This window comes from Coccinella septempunctata, chromosome 8 (assembly GCF_907165205.1).
Source record: "Coccinella septempunctata chromosome 8, icCocSept1.1, whole genome shotgun sequence".
NCBI classification, from domain to species: Eukaryota; Metazoa; Arthropoda; class Insecta; order Coleoptera; family Coccinellidae; genus Coccinella; species Coccinella septempunctata.
In genome coordinates, this window is record NC_058196.1 from 27,877,711 (window position 1) to 27,900,938 (window position 23,228).

Sequence of the window (23,228 nt, forward strand, 5' to 3'; positions counted from 1 at the left end):
GTGTCTCAGAATTGACTTCGACAAAAATCTGTAATTTTCGTTTTGTTTTTCAATTCATTGCTGTATCCCATTGCCGAGAATAAATCTGCGAAAAGACTCAGAAACAGAACTATCAGTGCGATCAAACTCATAATTTCTTAGGGCTACTTGATACTGTGTGCCCTTCTGTGAGTGACGAGACCCAACAGTGACCTACAGATCCTACCACACTCTGGGCATGGATAGTCACCAACCAGATCTGGCCGTCGCTGTATTCTTCTCGAGTCTCCATTATAACTGTGGACCAAAGACCTCCACTGTGGTCTATCTAACGCTAGTTGATCCCAGATATGATTGGCATTAACTGATTTTAGGGATTGATGCAGTATATCTTAAACCACTTTTACTGGCCTTCTGGTTTCCGAGCTCTCTCTGTGAATTCGCCATACAGAGCTATTTTTCGGAGTCTTGTGTCTTGCATCCTCAGAATGTAGCCACTCCATCTGAGTCAGGCCCTCGTTACTTTTGAGTCTAAATTGTTATACAACTCGCGCGCTGCAAGACTCCAACATTCGAAACTCTGTGGAACCATCTGATGTGCATTATTTGTCTTACATGACGTTGGTCCATCTGAGTCGGGCTCTCGTTACTTGGGTCTCAATTGTTGTACAACTCGCGCGGTGCAAGACTTCTGCATTATTTGTCTAAGATGGCGTTGTTGCGTTTGTTCAAGCTGTTTAATATGTCGCCTATAGGGCGTAAAGCTTTCGTTTCCGTAAAGAAGCGTTGGGAGGACTACTGCTTTGTGAACAGCAGTCTTGGTCTTCAGATTGAGGTCGTGATTTTGAAAAACTCTATCCTTCAGACTCCAGAATGCCAGTGATGCCGAATTGATACGGTTCTGTATTTCCGTGTCCAGGTTAGCCCTAGTATTTATGAAGCTTTTCCAGTTTCTAAACTGTTCGACAATGCAACTCTTTTTAAAAGATCCGCAGATGTGTAGTGTCATAGATTTAGATAGTTATTCTGACGGTATTCTGGCACAGCTTATATGAAAACTTAAAACTGCTAACCGTGGTTGTCATAAAGCTTGATCGGGGAATCAACGCTTGATTGACGAATAGACGTTAATTCGATTTCAGTCATGATCATTCTCGCATCAAATTATGATGTTCATACGTCCATTCCATTATTCCAATTATTCTCAATCGCTACTTCTTCAATATATTCAGAAATGAAAAGGTTTCAGTGATTTCGTTTTAACAATCGAGTGACTGTCAGTGTCGTTGATAGGACAATCAAAGTTTTGTGAAACTGATGTGTAGTAGGCTTGTTCGTAGAGTGGTTCACAACGGTTGTGAACTGTACAGAGCAAGCGCAAATGCATAGATTTTCGCTACCCTAAAATGGAATTGCGCTTGGTCTGTACAGTTCACAACCGTTGTGATCCACTCTACGAACAAACCTTATGTCACAGATTCAGCTTTAAGCAAAAACTTGTGCAACTCATAATTTCCGAATAATAAATCACGTACATCGAAACCACCAACTCGGCGACCATAAAAGAAAAAAATCCGGCCATATCTCCCTAAACGTCGGCATCCCTTAAAACGAGATCGCTCCGAATTTCGACATCCTTTTACGACCTCAATTCCACAAGAATCGCAGAACAGAAGGCGGAAACGGTTACTTAAAGGGCCTGTTCCGATATTGCTGAACAGTACTGTCAGTATTTCAGAAAGGATGCCTATTGGCCCAGTCGTTCGAGTTCTATTGTTATTCGATTGCGGGCCAGTACTAACAGCAATATCGGAACAGGCCCAAAATTTATAAAAACAAGCAGAAACCGTCGCGTCGGTCGGACCGGTCTGACAGAAAGCGAAAGTTGGCCTCGTTGGGAAATTGCACGCCATATAAAACTTTGTGTGTTTGCGTCTATATTCAAAACCGGGGGACCCGAAAGTTGTAAAAATAAATCGTTCAGAAGCGTCCGCATAAAATAAAGGGTTTTGTTGGCCGTCGAAGGGTTTCTCCTACTGTTCGGAAGGCCGGAGGTTGTTGTGGCTCTTTTTTGTCTCCCTGTTGTTGCAGGCGTCAAAATTGCCTGAATGTAAACAATCCGAAGAGCTTTCGCTTTCGAAACTAGTTTAGATATCCAAATTTGTTGCATTTATGTTCAAAGTACGCCGCTAAGAATCCCAATGTCTTGCTGACAGTGAGTTCACTGGTTGCTGAGTGCATAAGACATTATGGTAGATTCTTGAGGTCAAGAGAAACGCTTATTTTTATACAATTTTTCCGATTCGGTCCTGATAAAGAGATATACAGGTCGATTCTGTTCGCATCTTGTTATAACATTGCTAAATCTTCAACATTGTTATAATTATAAAATATAGCAATCTGACTGAGCGAACGAATATTCTGTTTCACCGTTTTACACAAGATTGGTTATGAGTTTTGGCCATAGCAATATTGTTGAAAAATAATCGAATGTTTGAGCTGACAACACTGTTTTGAAGGGTAAGATTCTCATTTCATAGAAAATAACACGTAACTCTATAATTGTTCTATGGAAAGGAAGAATAAGTTGTGTTTAATCAAAGAGTATCATAAATTGATACTCTTTGGTTCAAAGTTTTATTCGGTATTTGGATTTGGTGAGTTTTTGGTTGAACTGTGCATCATGTCTTCGTCTTCTTCTTCTTCTTCTTCTTAGTCAGCCTTCCGTTATCCACTGCTGGACATAGGCCTCCCTCATGCTTCTCCATACTGATCTGTCCTGCGCTATCTGAAACCACCTCCTACCCGCATATTGCTTGATGTCATCTAGTCATCTTCTCTGTGGTCTTCCTAAGCTACGCTTTGTCAATCTTGGTCTCCAGTGTACGAGCTTGTATGTCCATCTCGACTGATCTTGTCGTGCGACATGACCCACCCATTGCCACTTCAAGTCTGCAATACGGGCTATAATATCTACGACCTTAGTTCTTCGTCGGATTTCTTCATTTCTTATTCTGTCCCTTAGACTAATGTTGAGCATTGTTCTTTCCATGGCTCGTTGCATTACCCTCAGTTGATTAGTTGTGGTTTTTGTCATCGCCATTGTTTCCAGGCCATAAGTCGCTACTGGCAATATGCATGTCTCGAAAACTCTTCTTTTTAGGTTTATAGGAATTTCGCTGTTTCTAAATATATATTTCAGTTTTCCGAAGGCTATCCAAGTTAGTCTTATCCTTCTCTTAATCTCTGCTGTTTGGTTTTCTTTTCCTATTCTCATTGCGTGTCCCAAGTATATATATTCCTCCACATTCTCGAGTTTTTCACCGTCTATATATATTTGTTCTGTTATGTTGTTATTTAAGGTTTTGGTCTTCGAAATGTTTATTTTCAGCCCGATCTTTTTAGAGGCATCATTTAGTTGATTCACCATCTCCCTCAGCTCCTGTATGCTGCTACTTATAATGACGATGTCATCGGCGAAACGTAGGTGACTCAAGCACGATCCATCTATATTTATGCCTTCAGTTTTCCACTCCAATGATCTAAATACATTCTCATGTCTAGGAATAAAAAAACAACAAAAAATCAGATGGAATTGATTTGATAATCAATCTCCTAGAAATTCTCTATGGATTTTCACTCACTTGTAGATAAAAAGGAACTGTATTTTTACTGATCGCTTCCTCAACCAATCCATTCGACTCTTCTTTCCTTATTCAAGCGAAACAATTCCAGAAACTTTTCTTCATCAGGCAAATTCAAATGGATTGCTGGTGTCCCTAATATATAGAAATTGTAGTCTCATATTTTCGCTATAAAAAAAAGTTCAAGTGAAGGTTTCCAAAAAGTTACTAAAACGAAGCATGTTTATGATTACTTGCCCATTTTCTAAATTTCCAACGCTTGGAAGAAATGTAGAAACAAGAGATTCACTGCCATTTTAAACTTTGTTATGAAATAGCAAGTAGGTACTTAAATGATGCTGCTGATATAGCAAACTGAAATAACAAGATCTTCTAGAAATTGACAGATCATATTGCTCAAAATCAATGATTAGAATACCAGTTTTTCAAACTTTGCTGTGATAGCAATATCTTTTCTATAACCATATTACTATTTCCAAACAGAATCGACCTGAATGTCATTTTAATTTTTCATACTTAGCTATGCCAGTTATGAGATACCTGCAGTAACAAAATTCCCTTCAGAATAACTAGCTTGATCTATGACACTACACATCTTTGAATCTTTCAAAAAAAGTTACATTCAAAGTACCCTAGTTTTTCGAATATCACAGATACTTTTTAATTTTTGAACAACAAATTACTCGAAAACGGTGCATTATACGAGAAAATATGAAGAATGCTTTTATTCTACAGAAATTTCAAATATTGATTAGATAGCATCCAACTTAGTTTGAAGAGTTGGGTTCTTTGAATTTTTGGTATTTGATGGCACGTAATGGTCATAATAAGAAAACTGGAAGACGTGGGTGATATCTTGTGTTCGAAAAAGATTCACCAAATAAAGGAAAAACTATATTCCGAAATTCATTTCAGTCGATAAAACCGTTTGTGAGATAGAACAAAAATAACATTTTTATGGGTTTTCGACAGCCTGTATCTTTCAAACAGAGCCGATTCGGAAAAAATGGTATAGGACCACCTCAAGAACCTACTGTTGAAATATTTGTACGAGTCAAAGACCTGAATATTCATTATAAAATCGTAAAGAATGAAATGGCTGTGACCCCCTCTTAAAATTCGAAATTCACATGCCAGCAACAATCCAACATCTCCGATGGCTAATTCAGCCTAGTTATCGCGGAATTATTCATAAACCCCCCATAAATACACCCGAAATTGAATTGTAAATTAGATATCCGACAGGGACCGTCGAAATTTCTATAAGAGTCATGGATGTGGCCCTTCCCACACGCCAACAAAATCCGAGAACCAGTTTCGGCTTTTACTGGAATGGAAACCACTCTAGCCCCCAGACCGGCTGTCTCATATTTTACGGGACCCCCTCCCCCTCGAAAGAAATATATCAAGGTTCAGATTAAGTTCCAATCCGTTTCTTTTTTCTTTGAACGGTCCCCGACATTTCTCGTCTCATTTCACCAGCCATGACTTTTTTTTAAGCGGACGTCGTGATGGTGCGTCTCTTGGATGGTCGTAAATTCAACGATTTAATGGTTTAGTCCCAGTGACAAGTAATTCTTGATTGGCTTGCATGTTGGTGTTTTAATTGGTGGAAGTTGTCAGGATTTGTATTGTTTATTGTCGAAATAATGCTTATTTATGGTGCTTTCTTATTTTTTTCGACGTTTTGTTCCTCGTGTCTAATTGGGAATTAAATTGGTTGAGGAAAGAGCATAGTATAGTACCTTCAAAGTAAAACGAAAAGTTTATTGCTGTATAGAGGTAAAATTTGAAATTGCCGAAGTTCCTCAGGGTCCGAATTTTCATAATTCGAAGGGACCCAATTTTTCCCAAGCCCTCCCCCTTTTGCACCACGATTTCATGACACCATTATTCCTTTATCTAATTTCCTCAGTTTGAATATCAACTTTGGACCATTTATAAGCCAGCAGAAGTGGAGATAATTCCTTTCATACACTCGGTCTAGAGTCGTAAAACGTTGAAATTCTAAACTCAATATTTTATCACGTCATTAACTAAACTAAATATGTTCATGACATCGCGTAAATCTAGCTAATGCTCTCACTTGAGAGTGTGCTGTGTATTATAATATATTTCTTTACATGCGACTGGTTCTCTTCAGGAGAGCGAGAGTTATTTATGGCGTCTTATTTTGTATTGTTGTTTTGTGCAATGGCATACAAAACGTGCAAAATGTCGTCTACCTACTAACCCATAAATGGGTGGATGGTTCTGGGGTGAATTTGTTCTGGCCTGATAGGAAAAACAACCATCATCTATCGTTTAGATTCGTCAGGCTGACTACGAAAACATAATAGTTGAGGAGACTTCTCACTATTCGAATTTGAAGCTGCTCAAAAAAAATTTACAAGATCGAATCCGAATAACTTGCTCTCTACCTAAAAACTCAATGTATGTAATTCTTTCTAAGGCAGTTAAATGATAACGACAAAATAGAAACAGGGAAAATCAAAAGACATTTGCATTTCATACATTTCATGACCTCGAATACAAAATGGACATCAGTTTGCCTTCCTCGGGCAAACATTGAAGTTTCAACGCTGCCAAACAGGCAGAAGGGGATAAACAGCCAAACTCATTTGTTCGATAATTAAGTTTGGACACGTTCTCTGTGAAACATTAAAGTTTGTGTGTTCTGGCAAAGCAATAAGATTAAATATCAGCCGAAGTTGTCTTAGAGGGTGAGAGGGTGTCGTTGATACTTCATTTCCAGCATGGAAGCGGTATGGCTGAAAATGCAGGGACGGCTCCAGGTTGATTCTGGCAATGGACTTGATCTACTTTTCATTCATGAAAGATGATAACTGTATTGAATTATTTTCGACTCATTTATGAAGAATATTCTTTTTCATTGAAATAGATGAATATGTAGGGTGACCGGCAAAAATACCTATTTTAAGAGTATATAGATTCTTCACTTTTTTCTGTTACCATTTATTCTAATCAGCTCGGTTCAGAAGATACAGGCTGTTGAAAAACCATGAAAATATTTATTTTTAGCTTTATCTCATAAACGATTTCATCGGATGAAATGAATTTCAGATTATAGTTTTTCATTTATTTGATGAATCTTTTTCGAACTCAAGATATCACCCACGTTTTTCTGTTTTCTCATTATGACGATTACGTACCATAAAATTTCAAAAAATTCAAAGAACCCAACTCTTGAAACTAAGTTAGACGGTATCTGATAAATATTTGAACGTTTTGTAAAATAAAAGTACTCCTCATATTTTCTCGTATAATGTGCCGTTTTCGAGTAATTTGATCTTCAAAAATGAAAAATATCTGTGAAATTTAAAAAATTGGGTATTTTGGCTGAGTACAACTCTGTTTAAAAGATCCACCATGTGTAGTTTCACAGATTTAGCTAGTTATTCTGAAGGTAATTTGTTTTTCCAGGGGTGGACAGCTTATGAAATCTTAAAATGGCTGTATCTCTTTGTCAAAGTCTAATTGGAAAAAATTGTATAAAAAAAGTGTTTCTTTTGGCCTCAAGTGTATACTTTTAAAATATTTGTACGAGTTAAAGATTCACCCTGTATAATTTATGACCTATAACGTTGAATTTTAATTCAAGGGTTCATGTTTGAGATTCAAACAAAAAATTATCAAAATACGTGTTCGTTATTCAACACTAGGGATAAACAATTGGAAAAAACTTTATTAACTATGTTCAATATTTGCAGATAGATGTCAAATCCGGACCTCAACATGGCGTTGGATCCAGAGCACGAGCAGACAGACCCAAAACCCCTCTTTATGGATATTAGCTGCTGAGCAAACCAAATAAAAGGAAAATTCAATTAAAGCGCTGAAGCTTCCCAGTGCCGTATTGCATCAGTTTGAATGCCAGACGTAAAAGCCTTCGGGAAAACTGGTTGGGGATTTGTTTTATTATCGTTCTACTTCTGAGCAGAGGACCGAATGGAGAAATAGATTTTGATGATATTGCTTGCTATTATTGACTGATAGAATTAGTTAAATTTCTTTATATTTGAGTTTTTTCAACTTGAATAATCGATTAAAAACACAATTGGTAATTTCATTCTGTAATTAATTTGGTGTCCATTTTATATACCGTGTGCATTCAACTATGTTGAAATAGAATAAAAGTAACACACACATAAAGTCTGAAATGGAAAATGATTAAAACTACTATAAAACGTACATAAAAAATTCAAAATTGCAGAAAAGAAAAGAAAACATTATTATACATATTTCACTTAAAAATATCCGTATCACCGAATTGAAAAGTTCTTATTTGTAATTGAGGGTAGTGGGTGGATGGATCACTTGTCCAGAAATTCTTTCATTTAAAGATTTTAATATTCCTAATATGAAATAGATAAATTCAAAAATTTTATCATACGTCATGTCCGCTCAGCACATTATGAATTCTTCGACAATTATCCATCCCGGAGGGTTGAATCCACCCCTATCTGATAATTATTCCTGTTAACGAGGCCATCTTTGATGCTCAGTTTACAATAGTCGTCTCGGACATAAATTTCAGTAGCGAAATGGAATAAATAAAATTAAATAAACGGTCGCGTACAAAGAGGAGGAATAAAATTTAATTTAATTAAGACGTTTCGGCTGTTTTATGACATTTTTTATGGCACATCCGATAGCTATATACGGAATGAAATGGACGGAGTAGTTTTTGGGATGGGAATCAATCAAAGTTGATGGAAGCGGGCAGGATTCATATCGCAATAAATCCGAACGAATGAAAAAATAGAAATAACCACCGCGACTGGGGTGAAATTGCGGAGTGCGAGACAGAGAGAGAGAAAGAAGAAAACTGAATAGTGCTTTCCAGAGCGGATTCAGCCGCAGAAATGAGTTTATACAGTGTGAATTCTCGAACATTGTTCGAAAAGTTTCAGATACGACGTAATATACTCCATTCACATTTATTTTAGCAGTCGGTTGGCCATGAAATAATTTTCTCAAGTTTTTGTAACTAGAACGGAGTAAGGTTGGCACTCATGAAATGTCGTTAATGTCATAACGCCGTTGCCACAACTAATATCAATTTTTATTACGAAAATGCCGTGAAAAGTGATTGAAAAAAGAGACAAGGTTTCAGGAAGTGCTATTTAGAATTCAGGTCCGCTCATTCAAATAGTTATACCCTGATATTCTAAAATCCACAATACCTCAGACGGTAGCGAATATATTCAATGTAAGAGAATTTATGTAATGTTTCATCTGAATCTAAACGACTTCTATTTCAGCTGAATATTTCCACAATCAGAAAGATTGTGAATGAAGAGGATGACAAAGAATTTCCTTCTATTGGGAGTCCCAAAAAAGTGGTGACATTTGAAAATTTTATGTTTGAGTCAATTAATGCGAAAAGTTTACTACAGGATTTTCGATGAATGTCATCGTAGAATAAGTTCCCGAAAAATGTTTTTTCTATTTTTCATTTGACTTGTCCTATACATTGTAAATGTCTTAAGGTACCAATAAATACCTAATTATTATTATTAGATCAATGTATTGAGATGAACAGCCAGAAATACGCGCCAGTTGTGCTGTTAATTGTTTATTCATGTGAAATTTTTTTTAATTCTCTTGACTTTCATTGATGCAAGATGATTTTTGTTGAAGAATTTAGCATTCTTGTAATTATCTGTTAATTCCTCCGGGAGATACCCATTCCCAACCACTGTATCATATGAATTTCATCTTCGGGTTAATATTTTTGAAATATACAACTGATGTAACGTATTCAAACTTTAGCCCAAGAAGATAACGAACATAAACTCCTCAAGCTATTGCATATTATGATATTATACTGATCTCTTGTATTTTCCATGCAAATAACTGAATTTGGTATGCCTTCAATCAGTTTGTATGAACTTCAATTATGTTCGTCACATATTTTCCGAAAAGATTCGGCATTGTGATAAAATACGTAATAATAGAAACTTTTACGTAGAACGGGCAACATAGCGTTGGTTTAAAACCCAAAAATGTTTTGACAAGCTTCATAACCCCACATTTTCGTACTATAGAGTGAAATGTGTCAAATTTCCATGGCCAACCGAGTGCTAAAATAAAAATGAATGGAGTATACCTACTCAATTTCTTGAAAACAGCATCAATTTTCTTTAGGAAAAAGTTCATTCAATTTTATTTATTGATACCTATCTAGTCTTTATTCTTGCTTATTTTCGGAAACATTAAATTTCATTGTATGTTTTACATTTCTTTATTTGGTTTGAGAAAACTGCATAAACAAGACCAGAAACTTAAGCTACTCTACGTTTATAGAGCAAGGAATATCAATTGAACAGAACAATCTGAAAACTTGGTTGCTTTGTGCGATCGAAGGCGATATCAAACAAGCATATATAGAGTTATTAACCCGTATACCAACAATTCGAATGGAAATGCAGAAAAATAATCAGAAATTCACCTTATCGAAAATTATTTACTGATCGATCTGGGGGTTATTCTTGAATATGTAATGAATTCGTAATTGAAACTGGATCAAAGTGAGCATTTACGGTCAATTTTACGATCGATCTCAATGGTTCCCTTTATGGTTGGAAATTGAAATGTTCATTGTTCGCGTTCACCTTTATCAAAACATACGCACGATAGGATTTATCGTCAATTATTCGACTATTTTGGAATAAATGAGTCTGGTGTTCCTTGTGTGAGATATAATGAATGCGACGTAAAAATTTTATCCCATGGCAAAGTTGCCCATTATAAAAGTTATACCTACCTATACATATTCATGATTTGGGACAAATATCGAATTTTATAAAGGTTCAAATTATGAAATTCCCGATCAAATTTGAAATTCTTTGACGTATTTTTATTCTGACTCTATATAATCTTATACATTTGTAAGAAATTATTCAAAAGGTATTGAAATAATTAGATTATCTTAATTAAAATGACAGACGACAAGCTCTCCATGTGTACTTTTAAAAATTCATGAATAAGATATAAAGAAGCCTCTATGGCTCAGCAATATGAAAACTGGAATGATGATAATTAATTCAGATATATATCCGAAAAGCCATAACGCCATAGTGGCCAATAAAATTTAACACTGATGGGTATATAAAGAGTAAACTTCTCATTGCAGTATCATATAAGAGAACACCCAGGTATAATGATGCTACCGTTTTTTTCCTGGGTAATTTGCTATCGATAACCTGATAGATTATATTTTCTCAATGCGATTATACCTAGAAACGAATCAGTAATGAAAGTATATCTCGCATAAATGAAATCAAAGTTATTAACAGATAAATAATAAATGATCTAGAACAGAAGAAACATAGGATATTTGAAACAAAATTGATAGACTAATCTGATATCTATTGGCCAAGAAACCACTGAGAACACCGTTGTAGAAGGGTTTCTACATCGATGAGCTTTTCAAGGCAGAGAAATCCAAAGCCTTCTTCGAATAGCGTCATGCACTGAAGCCGTAACATCGTTGTTGCTTAAAAAACCACACGACAATTAAACTTAACCATAAGAAACACTTGAAGCCCTAATGGTCATCAAAAAGCCATCAAACAATTCTGCTTGCACCTTGGAAGTTACACATTGTTCACCACAGTAAATATAAATTTTCCACAAGGTATTGGAGCACTCATAACCTAGTTTTTATGTACTTGTAACATCATAAAGAAACACATAAATTGTGGAACATAAATGAATATTTAAGTGTGATGGTCATTCGAGAACGTGTTAAAATTAGCGTTAAAATTTCACGTAATTTAATGATGGATTAAAGAGTGTAATGAATTATTCGTTGTAATTTATATGTCTTGTTCAGTTACCATAACATACTGCAATAATTCACTCTGTGAAATTTATTGTTTCGAGTTTCTTTCTGATTTGTGTGGAACTCTTGGTTAAGTGTTTTGCTGGACTATATTGGAAGATTGCAACTGGGTTGTTTTGTTTCGAAATGTATGTTTGTATTCTTTAACACAGTTGGTAACATTTTTATTTTGAATTTTTTCAACTCATTGAGATTTATTTAATCGAACACTGATGTTGAGGAAATTGAATTCGCATATCTGAATTTTTTTAGGTTTCACTTCATCATTCACGTGTAGAAAGAATCAGTTATGAACTTTCATGAAAAATTCTGATCGAATTAAAAAAAATAACGACCATTAGCGACGTGATTTCTAAGAATCGTAAATAAGGCTCTATAAAAATTACATAAAAACGCCAAAATGCCACGCAAGATGTATACGAGGTAAATCTGGTTATTTATGATCCTCTACGAAAAATATACTCTCGAAGTCCCAACATGAACGTCCATAAGGGAATATGCAAATGAGCAACGTCGCTAGTGAGGAGGTGACCGCGATGTGACTTGACAATACATAAAACTATCACCTTAAGTTATGGCCTGTCGAAAAGATTTTTAATTGTGGATACGTAGGAGGCCAGCCTAAAGGTCACATAGACGACGTGACTCTTAAATAGGGCAACAACATCGAGTCCCTTGTTGAAATTCTTTCGAATATCGGTGAAGTAGGAGTAACGCAAGACGCCAGTTTTAGTTTATAATTTTTTATATTGAAGCTTTGAACACGAGAACAACATTATGACTTTTTCTTAGAAAGTTTCACAACTTAATTAATCACAACAGTAATTGTGATTCTTGTAAAACCATTTAATGTTATTTCTCTTTCTTTGTTTTTATCTCATGCGTTTCTTTACATTATTCTTTTCTTCATGACATTCGTGTTATGATGATAAATTCAATCGGTGATTGGATATGTTTACCTGATAATTGGAACATTTCTTCATTTTTCCATTCTTGATTTGATCAAACGAGATTTTGTCAGTAATTTTATTGGTTGGAATCACAAGTTTAATATTTTGTATATTATCATATTTTTATCTTATATTTCGATTTTATACGATGTTTTTTCTTCTCTCACTCTGAAATTAATCGATAATTTCTCGGTACATATTGTCCACCATTTTTCCCAACTCGACTTATTTTTTAATTACTTTTTTTTCGTTAATAATCTAGGATATCCACTCCGAATGTGTATAAATTCGATTTTCTTTTGTCCGTTCGGCCCATGCGATCTCGATAACCTGATTTCACCTTTTCCACATTGGGAGGACAAAAAACGACATTATTTTATGGCCTTCTCGAAGCGGCCTCACCGGCCAGCCCGCACCGAATTCGTGAAGGCGATTGGACAAGGACAACGAAATCCCATTTTATAAAAAGCATAAATGTCGGGGACCGGGTGGAATATCAGATAACATAATAATATATCACCATGGAATGCTTGTTCATTGGAAATAAGAAATGGTAGACTTAATACCGTGACTAATTTATGTTCGGGATTCGTGGTCGGGAATGGATTGGTCATGAGAGAAGAAAACTGAATAAATCACTCACAGTTATAGTAGTTTCTTTGACCAATAAATGAAAAATGATTATAGGTTCAGTTTACAAATTTCAAATCAAAATTCGAACGAAAAAATCTGATAAATTAAATTTCAGTATAAGATACATACAAAATAGGGTATTTTTAGTTTTGAAGAATCGCTTAGATAGTATTCATTAGTATATTTCCTCTCATTTCATTTCATGTTATATAAAATACTAGTTATATTAGTAAGCCCATAGATTTGCCTTTTCAAACTGATTCGCATTTTCGAGCTGATTCGCTTTTCGTCCGTAGCTCGGGCCTGCGGCCCTCTAATCCACATGGATGATACGATCGAAATGTAAACCTAGCTTCCTTGGCGTAACGATTAAAAATAACATCTTATTTTTCAGGCACGAAGAAGACAGGATCTGCGTTAGCCGAAAGAGAGTCAGCCCAAACGGAAGTAGTAAAACCGGAACCCCATCCTCTATCCCCTATCGGAGTTCTCTCAAATAGATGCGTCGTCACAACCGACGCTCAGGATGTGACTATAACCACTTTAGCTTGGATTGCTTCTTTTCTGATTGAGTCATATACTGCCGGACTATAGAACTTTTATTCCCTTTCGATAATGTCCTCTCTATGGGCTGTCGAGGACATTAAAAGACAAATGAGTTGAGTGGACCTAAGACCGTAGCGAGCAGAAATGAAGGAAAAACATTTCTATCTGAAAATTCCATTACTGAATGCACTATAGCAAATCATTCAATAAATATTCCATTTTTTCTTTCTTTTATATCATATGGTTTGAAATAGGTTCTTGAAAATCAATTCTCTCACTTTAACTAATTTTTATTTATTGTCCCCGAACTTTAAGTTTCGTTTTGTGATATGTTTTTTGTTGCATTATTGTTTTTTCTTAGTCAAAATAATGTGAAATATGTTAACCCTACTTTTTTTGTTATTATTGATGCATTTAAAATTCGTGTATATATTTTTATCACGAAAAATAAACAGCCCCTCCAGAATTTTCAGCCAAATCCGCCCCTTGCTAAGGAGAAGGAATAAATCTACAAGAATCATTTCAATCTTATGAACTGTAATCTTATGAATGAATATTTCTTATTGCATCAGTTATAAGTGTTATAACCCAAAATTCGAATAAAACCCCGAATTGTGTTTATGTCATTCCCGCATGAAATATAAAAATCTTCTCATTTGTATTCATGGGTTCATTTATATCGAGAAAAAGGAGACTATTTCAGATGGAAAAAAGATCCAACCCGAAGAACTGTCGAGGTCCATATCAGGGACTCTGAAACTGATACAATGGGGACGGATGAAAATATGGAGATCGTAAAAAACAAGATGCAGAATTCAGTTAGCTCAGCAGCAATGACATCGAAAGAAGACCGGACATTTGGCGGAGACATAAACCACATTGTTCTTCTTCTTTACGACAGGATCACATCGTGTTCCTCGATAAAATTCCTGGGTTAAAATTATTTTCATGTTTCATCAAGATACAGTTGCAAAATATACTTATAAGTTGAGATTATATCATCACAGGGTCAAGAAAACGAGTTACAGGGGTTGAAGAATTTTAGAACACTAATAAACTAATAAAATAAGGCATGGGGTAAATTTTTTCTGGAAAGGACCGTCAATTATGATATTCACAAATTCTTTGCCTTATTTCTATTATTTTTTTATTATTTTTTTACACTTATAAGTGTTCAAATGATTATAGCAATATCTATTGATTTGACACGTAGGTAGTTAATTATGTAGATGAAAGAAATAAAAATTTAAATGAAATGAATTAGAAAATTTTTGTGCAATCTTACAGGATCTGTAATTATGATTGTTCTCAACAGTGCTGTTGTGTCCGTATGTACTATTTCGAAATCCTGGGTTTCCAGGTTTCCAGGATGAAGCAACATAAGAATATTGTTATGCCAATTTATTCATATACCTGTTTTTCTTTGGAAACTATTCTTTTTTTTTCAGTAGTGTTGTGGCAACTTGATTTTCTTGAGTTTCTGTACCTTTTAGGTTAACGTTATGGTAATTTTGTATTTTTTCCTGTTTATTCACTTGCGATTTTGTAATATACTGAATAAAAAAAGAAAAAATTGTTTGCCATATTAAGAATTCAGAATATAAATGAACATTAATGTATAATACTAAAAACGTTTAGAGATGTATGAATAAAATCGAAAATTGAAATCCAACAATGGAATAAGGGAGGTTATCTAATTTGAAATGAGTGTTTGTTGTTTGTGTCTGATTCTGAAGATACTAATATTATTAGTAGTTAAGAAATATCTACAAAGTAGAAGATTAAGAGACGTTAGCACAGGAAATTTATTACATGCAACAACTTCCCTTAGCTTATGAATAGAAAAAATTATAATAATAATTAAAATAATGAATATTTCACAGCTACAGATTATTCAACATCATCAGAGCCAACTCAAATCGTTTGAAACGCTTTTTGGCTTGAAATTCTCTCTCAATTTTATAAGGAACAATCGCTCAAAAATTATCATTTGTTATGATTTTTTTGGGGTGGGGATCTGTAAACATGAAATTTTTCCAACGGTATGATGATAACTTACATAAATTCCAAGAAGCAGTCGTGCCGGTCGAGGAAAAACCTAACTTAATTAAATCCCGGATAAACGTTTTTAAAGGTTTTTCCATTCCCTCGGGAAAGCGTTTTTTTACGGTTCATTGTTTACGGAGTTTTAGCGGGGAATGTGGAAAAATCCATAAAATTAGAATGAGAATGCACATCCAGGAGCTGCCGACCATATTTAAAGCCCCCCATTTTATGCTCTAGTTATGAGCTCGTCATGTCATATAATGTTTCATGAATATGTGAGTACTTCTGCAGTACACGTTTTTCCACTTTTTCACCGGGGTAATTTTGCCTTGGTCTCGCCCGTTTATTACCCGGTGAGCGTTTCGAATAATCTGCATTCGGGATGGTGTCCGTACTTTGAATAATCCAGTCGTTGCGACTAGAGCATTATTAAAATTGCGAACGTAAAACCGGATTTCGTTTTTCTAATGCGGCGTCCAGACCAGAGCTCTATACTAGGCGTAGTTGAAAACCAACAGAAGAATATGTGGGTTTAATAATTATTCTTTGGTCAGTTAGTCATTGCAGGTAAGTTATGAGACAAATAAAATAACAACAAATACTACTCTCTTCTCAGTAATAACCTCTCAGGAAGTTAACGAAAACCAAATTGTTTCAATTTGTAGTATGTACCCTGAAGATATTCAAATAAAATGTGCGAAATTCAGTTCCTCTCATATTCGCGTTCCCATCAGATTGTTCTGTATGCATATTGAGTAAATTTATTGAGAATTTTGCATACACATGTTCATTCATTGCAGTATCCCGTTACCGAGAATAAACCTACAAGAAGATTGAAAAAAAAATCGTTGCTATCAAACCCTAATTTCCTAGGGCTACTTGCGACTGTGTGCCCTCCTGTGACTGAAGAGACCCAACCGTGACCTACAGATCCTTCCACACTCCGGCCATGGATAGTCACCAACAAGATCTGACCGCCGCTGTATTCTTCTCGAGTCTCCATTATAACTGTGGACCAAAGACCTCCACTGTGATCTGACTAACGCTAGTTGTTCCCAGTTATGATTGGCATTATCTCATTTCATGGATTGTGATATCCTTAAACCGCTTATACTGGCCTCCTGGTTTCCGAGCTCCCTCTGTGAATTCGCCGTACAGAGCTATCTTGGGGAGTCTTGTGTCTTGAATCCTCAGAATGTGGCCGCTCCATCTGAGTCAGGCCCTCGTTACTTGAGTCTTAATGGTTGTACAACTCGCGCGTTGCAAGACTTCTGCATTCGAAACTTTGTGGAACCATCTGATGTGCATTATTTGTCTTAGATGACGTTGCTTCGTTTGATCAAGTTGTTTAATATGTCGCCTGTAGGGCGTCCAGCTTTCGCTTTCGTAAAGAAACGTTGAGAGGAACACTGCTTTGTAAACAGCTGTCTTGGTCTTCAGATTGAGGTCGTGATTTTGAAACACTCTGTCTTTTAGCTTCCAGAATGCCGGAGATGCTGAATTGATACTGTTCTGTATTTCCGTGTCCAGTTTAGCCCCAGTATTCATGAAGCTTCCCGAGTATTTGAACTGCTCGACCTGTTCTAGAGTTTCATCCTCCAGGCTGATATCTGTTTGAACGCTTTCTGGTGGACTAACCTCTTGATTTTTGTTTTGTCAATATTGAGTCCAAGGCCTAAAGCTTCGTATATATGTTTATAGGTGTCCAACATTATCTGTAGATCTTCTCAGCTGCTAGCGATAACTGCGCAGTCGTCTGCATATTGAAGTTCCGTGATAAACTTGGTACGGGTTTTTGCTCTGAGGCGCTTCAGGTTAAACAGGCCTCCATCAAATCTGAATCTTATCCCAACACCTCTTACAGGCATACTCAAGACAGCAATTATCGAGACGGCTATCCTTCTTTTATTCCACAGTTGGTTGAGAAATGATCGGTTGTAGAGCCATTATGCTGTATTCTAGCGTATATAAATATTATTCTTTCGACGACCTAAACAATAGCTTCCGACAAAAATCGCCTATATTTGAAGGCAAGTACTTTTCGTCCGCATACGCTTTTCGTCCGCAAACTCTTTTCGTCACTATAGCATACCAATACTATATAGAGGGACGATTGAACTAATTGGATAGTGACAGCGATATGTATGGATATTAGTAACACTACTCCAGAGCTGTGGGAATTTGCAAATATGTACGTCGACCTAGACGAGGCCATCAAACGAGTAACAACTTACTTTCAAAAAGGTATGAGGTAGACGAAAAAATGTAATATGCACCTCGGCAAAAACTGTCAATATTATCTCGCCTGCGTCGCCTGTTTTTTTAGAGGCTCGACTACAATCCACTCAAAATCGTCCTTATAGATGGTGCCATCTATCGAAACACCACTGAAGTTCGCTAAATATAGACCAATTGGTTGCCACGGATAGTAACCTTCCCATAAAATGGATTATTACTGATTTTTAAGCACGCAGGAATAAAAAGCTTTCACTGCAATTCTATACAGCCAAATGAAATTGTTCAATTTTGTCTGCATCTGAGTATGAGATGAATCAGATGCAAATAAGACATACGAGAAGTATAATATACATATATATGAAAAACTCAATCAGAGCCATCTTTCGAGCGAATTCCAAACTAATTTATTCAGATTCTGACGAATTACAGTTTCCTATATCGATTCAGAAATTGGTGAAATGATAAAAAAATTTAATAAATTTGAAATTCTGTGTTTATTGTTATAAAGATTATGGGTATAAAGTCATGAAAAATCATCCGTCTCCACGACATCTAGCGAGAGTGGGAGGGTCAGACTGATCAATATGACTGCAGCATGAATAGAGTTATTGATTACGAATGCATTAAGTATACATCTTGATACTCCTATGCTCCTGTTCTTGTATATCAAGCTCCCCCACTGTTTTACCCCCACAGACGGAGTGGAAGTGGAAATAAACCCCTGGGGGAAAATTCTGTTGGATTACACTACGAATTTCCACTTCGTCTATTCACGAGATTAGTTGGCAGAAAACTCAATTTGTAATTTATATTTTTTATAATTTCATAACGTTCCCTTCTCATAACATTCATTGTGGGGAATTTCGAAAGCCTATCATCATCTCCCTTCGTTTAGATTCTTACCGTGGAAATGGCATTTTGAAAAAATTGGGTATTTCTGTATTTCAAGCTGCGATATCTCCTGTTATATTCATCTGAACCAATTGGGAATTCAAATGTAGATTGCAGCGACATATTGGTGACAGTTCGAAGTAAAAAGTTAATGCCTTTATGTCATTTTTCTACGTTCCTCGATGTGAACCATAGACCTAATAATACATTTTATTTTATTAGGTCTATGATGTAAACAAACAAATGACAAAAGTGCCTTAACTTTTTATTTACAAAAATAGCCACCAGAGGGCGTATCGCTTGTTTTGAATTCCCAATTGGGATTTCCGGTTCTATAACCAGCGTTGCCTAGGCTTCTATCCTAGCACAAAAACTCGATTTCGAAGATGAGCAAGGGGTTAGACCCCCCTAAAATGACATATTTGCTACTCTGTCTGAAAATCAGGATGTTCCATTACTATCCTAGGATATGGAGTGCATAGAATCTATTTTGAAGATTCTAGAAAACCAAACAGTTGATGATTCAATAGAGAATCGCACTCCAGAGAGCTCTCCGAAGTCAACTCGAAAATGAAAAGTGGAAAAAAAAAAAAATTATTTTCTCCTAAACAGTGCCAGATATTTGAAATTTTGGTATGAAAATATAGGTTTTCGAACACGCTGAATCTATTGCGAGTAATTTCGAGAGCCTATCTTTCTTCGTTTAGATTTTCATCTTGGAAATGGCATTTTTCGCAAATTTGCAAATTTCAATCTGCGATATCTCCTGTTATATTCGTCTGATCCAATTGGGATTTCCGGTTCCATAATCAGCGTTGCATAGGCTTTCACCCAAGCACAAAAACTCGAATTCGAAAATCTCGATTTTTTGGGTCAAAAATGAGCAAGGGGTTAGACCCCCCTAAAATGACATATTTGCTACTCTGTCTGAAAATCAGGATGTTCCATTACTATCCTAGGATATGGAGTGCATAGAATCTGTTTTGAAGATTCTAGAAAACCAAACAGTTGATGATTCAATAGAGAATTGCACTCCAGAGAGCTCTCCGAAGTCAACTCGAAAATGAAAAGTGGAAAAACAAAAAAAAGTATTTTCTCCTGAACAGGTCCAGATATTTGAAATTTTGGTATGAAAATATAGGTTTTCGAACACGCTGAATCTATTGCGAGTAATTTCGAGAGCCTATCTTCCTTCGTTTAGATTTTCATCTTGGAAATGGCATTTTTCGCAAATTTGCAAATTTCAATCTGCGATATCTCCTGTTATATTCATCTGATCCAATTGGGATTATCGGTTCCATAATCAGCGTTGCATAGGCTTTCACCCAAGCACAAAAACTCGATTTCGAAAATCTCGATTTTTTGGGTCAAAAATGAGCAAGGGGTTAGACCCCCCTAAAATGACATATTTGCTACTCTTACTGAAAATCAGGATGTTCCATTACTATCCTGGGATATGGAATGCATAGAATCTGTTTTGAAGATTCTAGAAAACCAAACAGTTGATGATTCAATAGAGAATTGCACTCCAGAGAGCTCTCCGAAGTCAACTCGAAAATGAAAAGTGGAAAAACAAAAAAAATTATTTTCTCCTGAACAGGTCCAGATATTTGAAATTTTGGTATGAAAATATAGGTTTTCGAACACGCTGAATCTATTGCGAGTAATTTCGAGAGCCTATCTTCCTTCGGTTAGATTTTCATCTTGGAAATGGCATTTTTCAAAAATTTGCAAATTTCAATCTGCGATATCTCCTGTTATATTCATCTGATCCAATTGGGATTTCCGGTTCCATAATCAGCGTTGCATAGGCTTTCACCCAAGCACAATAACTCGATTTCGAAAATCTCGATTTTTTGGGTCAAAAATGATCAAGGGGTTAGACCCCCCTAAAATGACATATTTGATACTCTGTCTGAAAATCAGGATGTTCCATTATTATCCTAGGATATGGAGTGCATAGAATCTGTTTTGAAGATTCTAGAAAACCAAACAGTTGATGATTCAATAGAGAATTGCACTCCAGAGAGCTCTCCGAAGTCAACTCGAAAATGAAAAGTGGAAAAACAAAAAAAATTATTTTCTCCTAAACAGGTCCAGATATTTGAAATTTTGGTATGAAAATATAGGTTTTCGAACACGCTGAATCTATTGCGAGTAATTTCGAGAGCCTATCTTCCTTCGTTTAGATTTTCATCTTGGAAATGGCATTTTTCAAAAATTTGCAAATTTCAATCTGCGATATCTCCTGTTATATTCATCTGATCCAATTGGGATTTCCGGTTCCATAATCAGCGTTGCATAGGCTTTCACCCAAGCACAATAACTCGATTTCGAAAATCTCGATTTTTTGGGTCAAAAATGAGCAAGGGGTTAGACCCCCCTAAAATGGCATATTTGATACTCTGTCTAAAAATCAGGATGTTCCATTATTATCCTAGGATATGGAGTGCATAGAATCTGTTTTGAAGATTCTAGAAAACCAAACAGTTGATGATTCAATAGAGAATTGCACTCCAGAGAGCTCTCCGAAGTCAACTCGAAAATGAAAAGTGGAAAAACAAAAAAAAATATTTTCTCCTAAACAGGGCCAGATATTTGAAATTTTGGTATGAAAATATAGGTTTTCGAATACGCTGAATCTATTGCGAGTAATTTCGAGAGCCTATCTTCCTTCGTTTAGATTTTCATCTCGGAAATGGCATTTTTCAAAAATTTGCAAATTTCAATCTGCGATATCTCCTGTTATATTCATCTGATCCAATTGGGATTTCCGGTTATGTAGTTAGCATTGCCTAGGCTTTCACCCCAGCATAAAAACTCGAATTCGAAAATCTCGATTTTTTGGGTCAAAAATGAGCAAGGGGTTAGACCCCCCTAAAATGACATATTTGCTACTCTGTCTGAAAATCAGGATGTTCCATTACTATCCTAGGATATGGAGTGCATAGAATCTGTTTTGAAGATTCTAGAAAACCAAACAGTTGATGATTCAATAGAGAATTGCACTCCAGAGAGCTCTCCGAAGTCAACTCGAAAATGAAAAGTGGAAAAACAACAAAAATTATTTTCTCCTTAACAGGTCCAGATATTTGAAATTTTGGTATGAAAATATAGGTTTTTGAACACGCTGAATCTATTGCGAGTAATTTCGAGAGCCTATCTTCCTTCGGTTAGATTTTCATCTTGGAAATGGCATTTTTCAAAAATTTGCAAATTTCAATCTGCGATATCTCCTGTTATATTCATCTGATCCAATTGGGATTTCCGGTTCCATAATCAGCGTCGCATAGGCTTTCACCCAAGCACAAAAACTCGATTTCGAAAATCTCGATTTTTTGGGTCAAAAATGAGCAAGGGGTTAGACCCCCTAAAATGACATATTTGATACTCTGTCTGAAAATCAGGATGTTCCATTATTATCCTAGGATATGGAGTGCATAGAATCTGTTCTGAAGATTCTAGAAAACCAAACAGTTGATGATTCAATAGAGAATTGCACTCCAGAGAGCTCTCCGAAGTCAACTCGAAAATGAAAAGTGGAAAAACAAAAAAAATTATTTTCTCCTAAACAGGTCCAGATATTTGAAATTTTGGTATGAAAATATAGGTTTTCGAACACGCTGAATCTATTGCGAGTAATTTCGAGAGCCTATCTTCCTTCGTTTAGATTTTCATCTTGGAAATGGCATTTTTCAAAAATTTGCAAATTTCAATCTGCGATATCTCCTGTTATATTCATCTGATCCAATTGGGATTTCCGGTTCCATAATCAGCGTTGCATAGGCTTTCACCCAAGCACAATAACTCGATTTCGAAAATCTCGATTTTTTGGGTCAAAAATGAGCAAGGGGTTAGACCCCCCTAAAATGACATATTTGATACTCTGTCTGAAAATCAGGATGTTCCATTATTATCCTAGGATATGGAGTGCATAGAATCTGTTTTGAAGATTCTAGAAAACCAAACAGTTGATGATTCAATAGAGAATTGCACTCCAGAGAGCTCCCCGAAGTCAACTCGAAAATGAAAAGTGGAAAAACAAAAAAAAATATTTTCTCCTAAACAGGGCCAGATATTTGAAATTTTGGTATGAAAATATAGGTTTTCGAATACGCTGAATCTATTGCGAGTAATTTCGAGAGCCTATCTTCCTTCGTTTAGATTTTCATCTTGGAAATGGCATTTTTCAAAAATTTGCAAATTTCAATCTGCGATATCTCCTGTTATATTCATCTGATCCAATTGGGATTTCCGGTTATGTAGTTAGCATTGCCTAGGCTTTCACCCCAGCATAAAAACTCGAATTCGAAAATCTCGATTTTTTGGGTCAAAAATGAGCAAGGGGTTAGACCCCCCTAAAATGACATATTTGCTACTCTGTCTGAAAATCAGGATGTTCCATTACTATCCTAGGATATGGAGTGCATA

The 23,228-nt window shown here is 35.8% G+C and overlaps 2 long non-coding RNA genes across 2 annotated transcripts in view; both read left to right on the plus strand.

Annotated features, from left to right (window-relative positions):
* Positions 1-7,628, plus strand: part of LOC123318920 — a 70,330-nt gene extending 62,702 nt beyond the window's left edge. The window contains exon 3 of the long non-coding RNA XR_006538414.1: positions 7,355-7,628. This is a non-coding gene — a long non-coding RNA (uncharacterized LOC123318920). The remainder of the gene's footprint in view (positions 1-7,354) is intronic.
* A 2,857-nt stretch (positions 7,629-10,485) lies between these two features.
* Positions 10,486-14,088, plus strand: LOC123318969. Its single transcript, XR_006538431.1, has 2 exons — positions 10,486-11,621; positions 13,471-14,088. It is a non-coding gene; the product is annotated as an uncharacterized LOC123318969 (long non-coding RNA).
* The last annotated feature ends 9,140 nt before the right edge of the window (positions 14,089-23,228 follow it).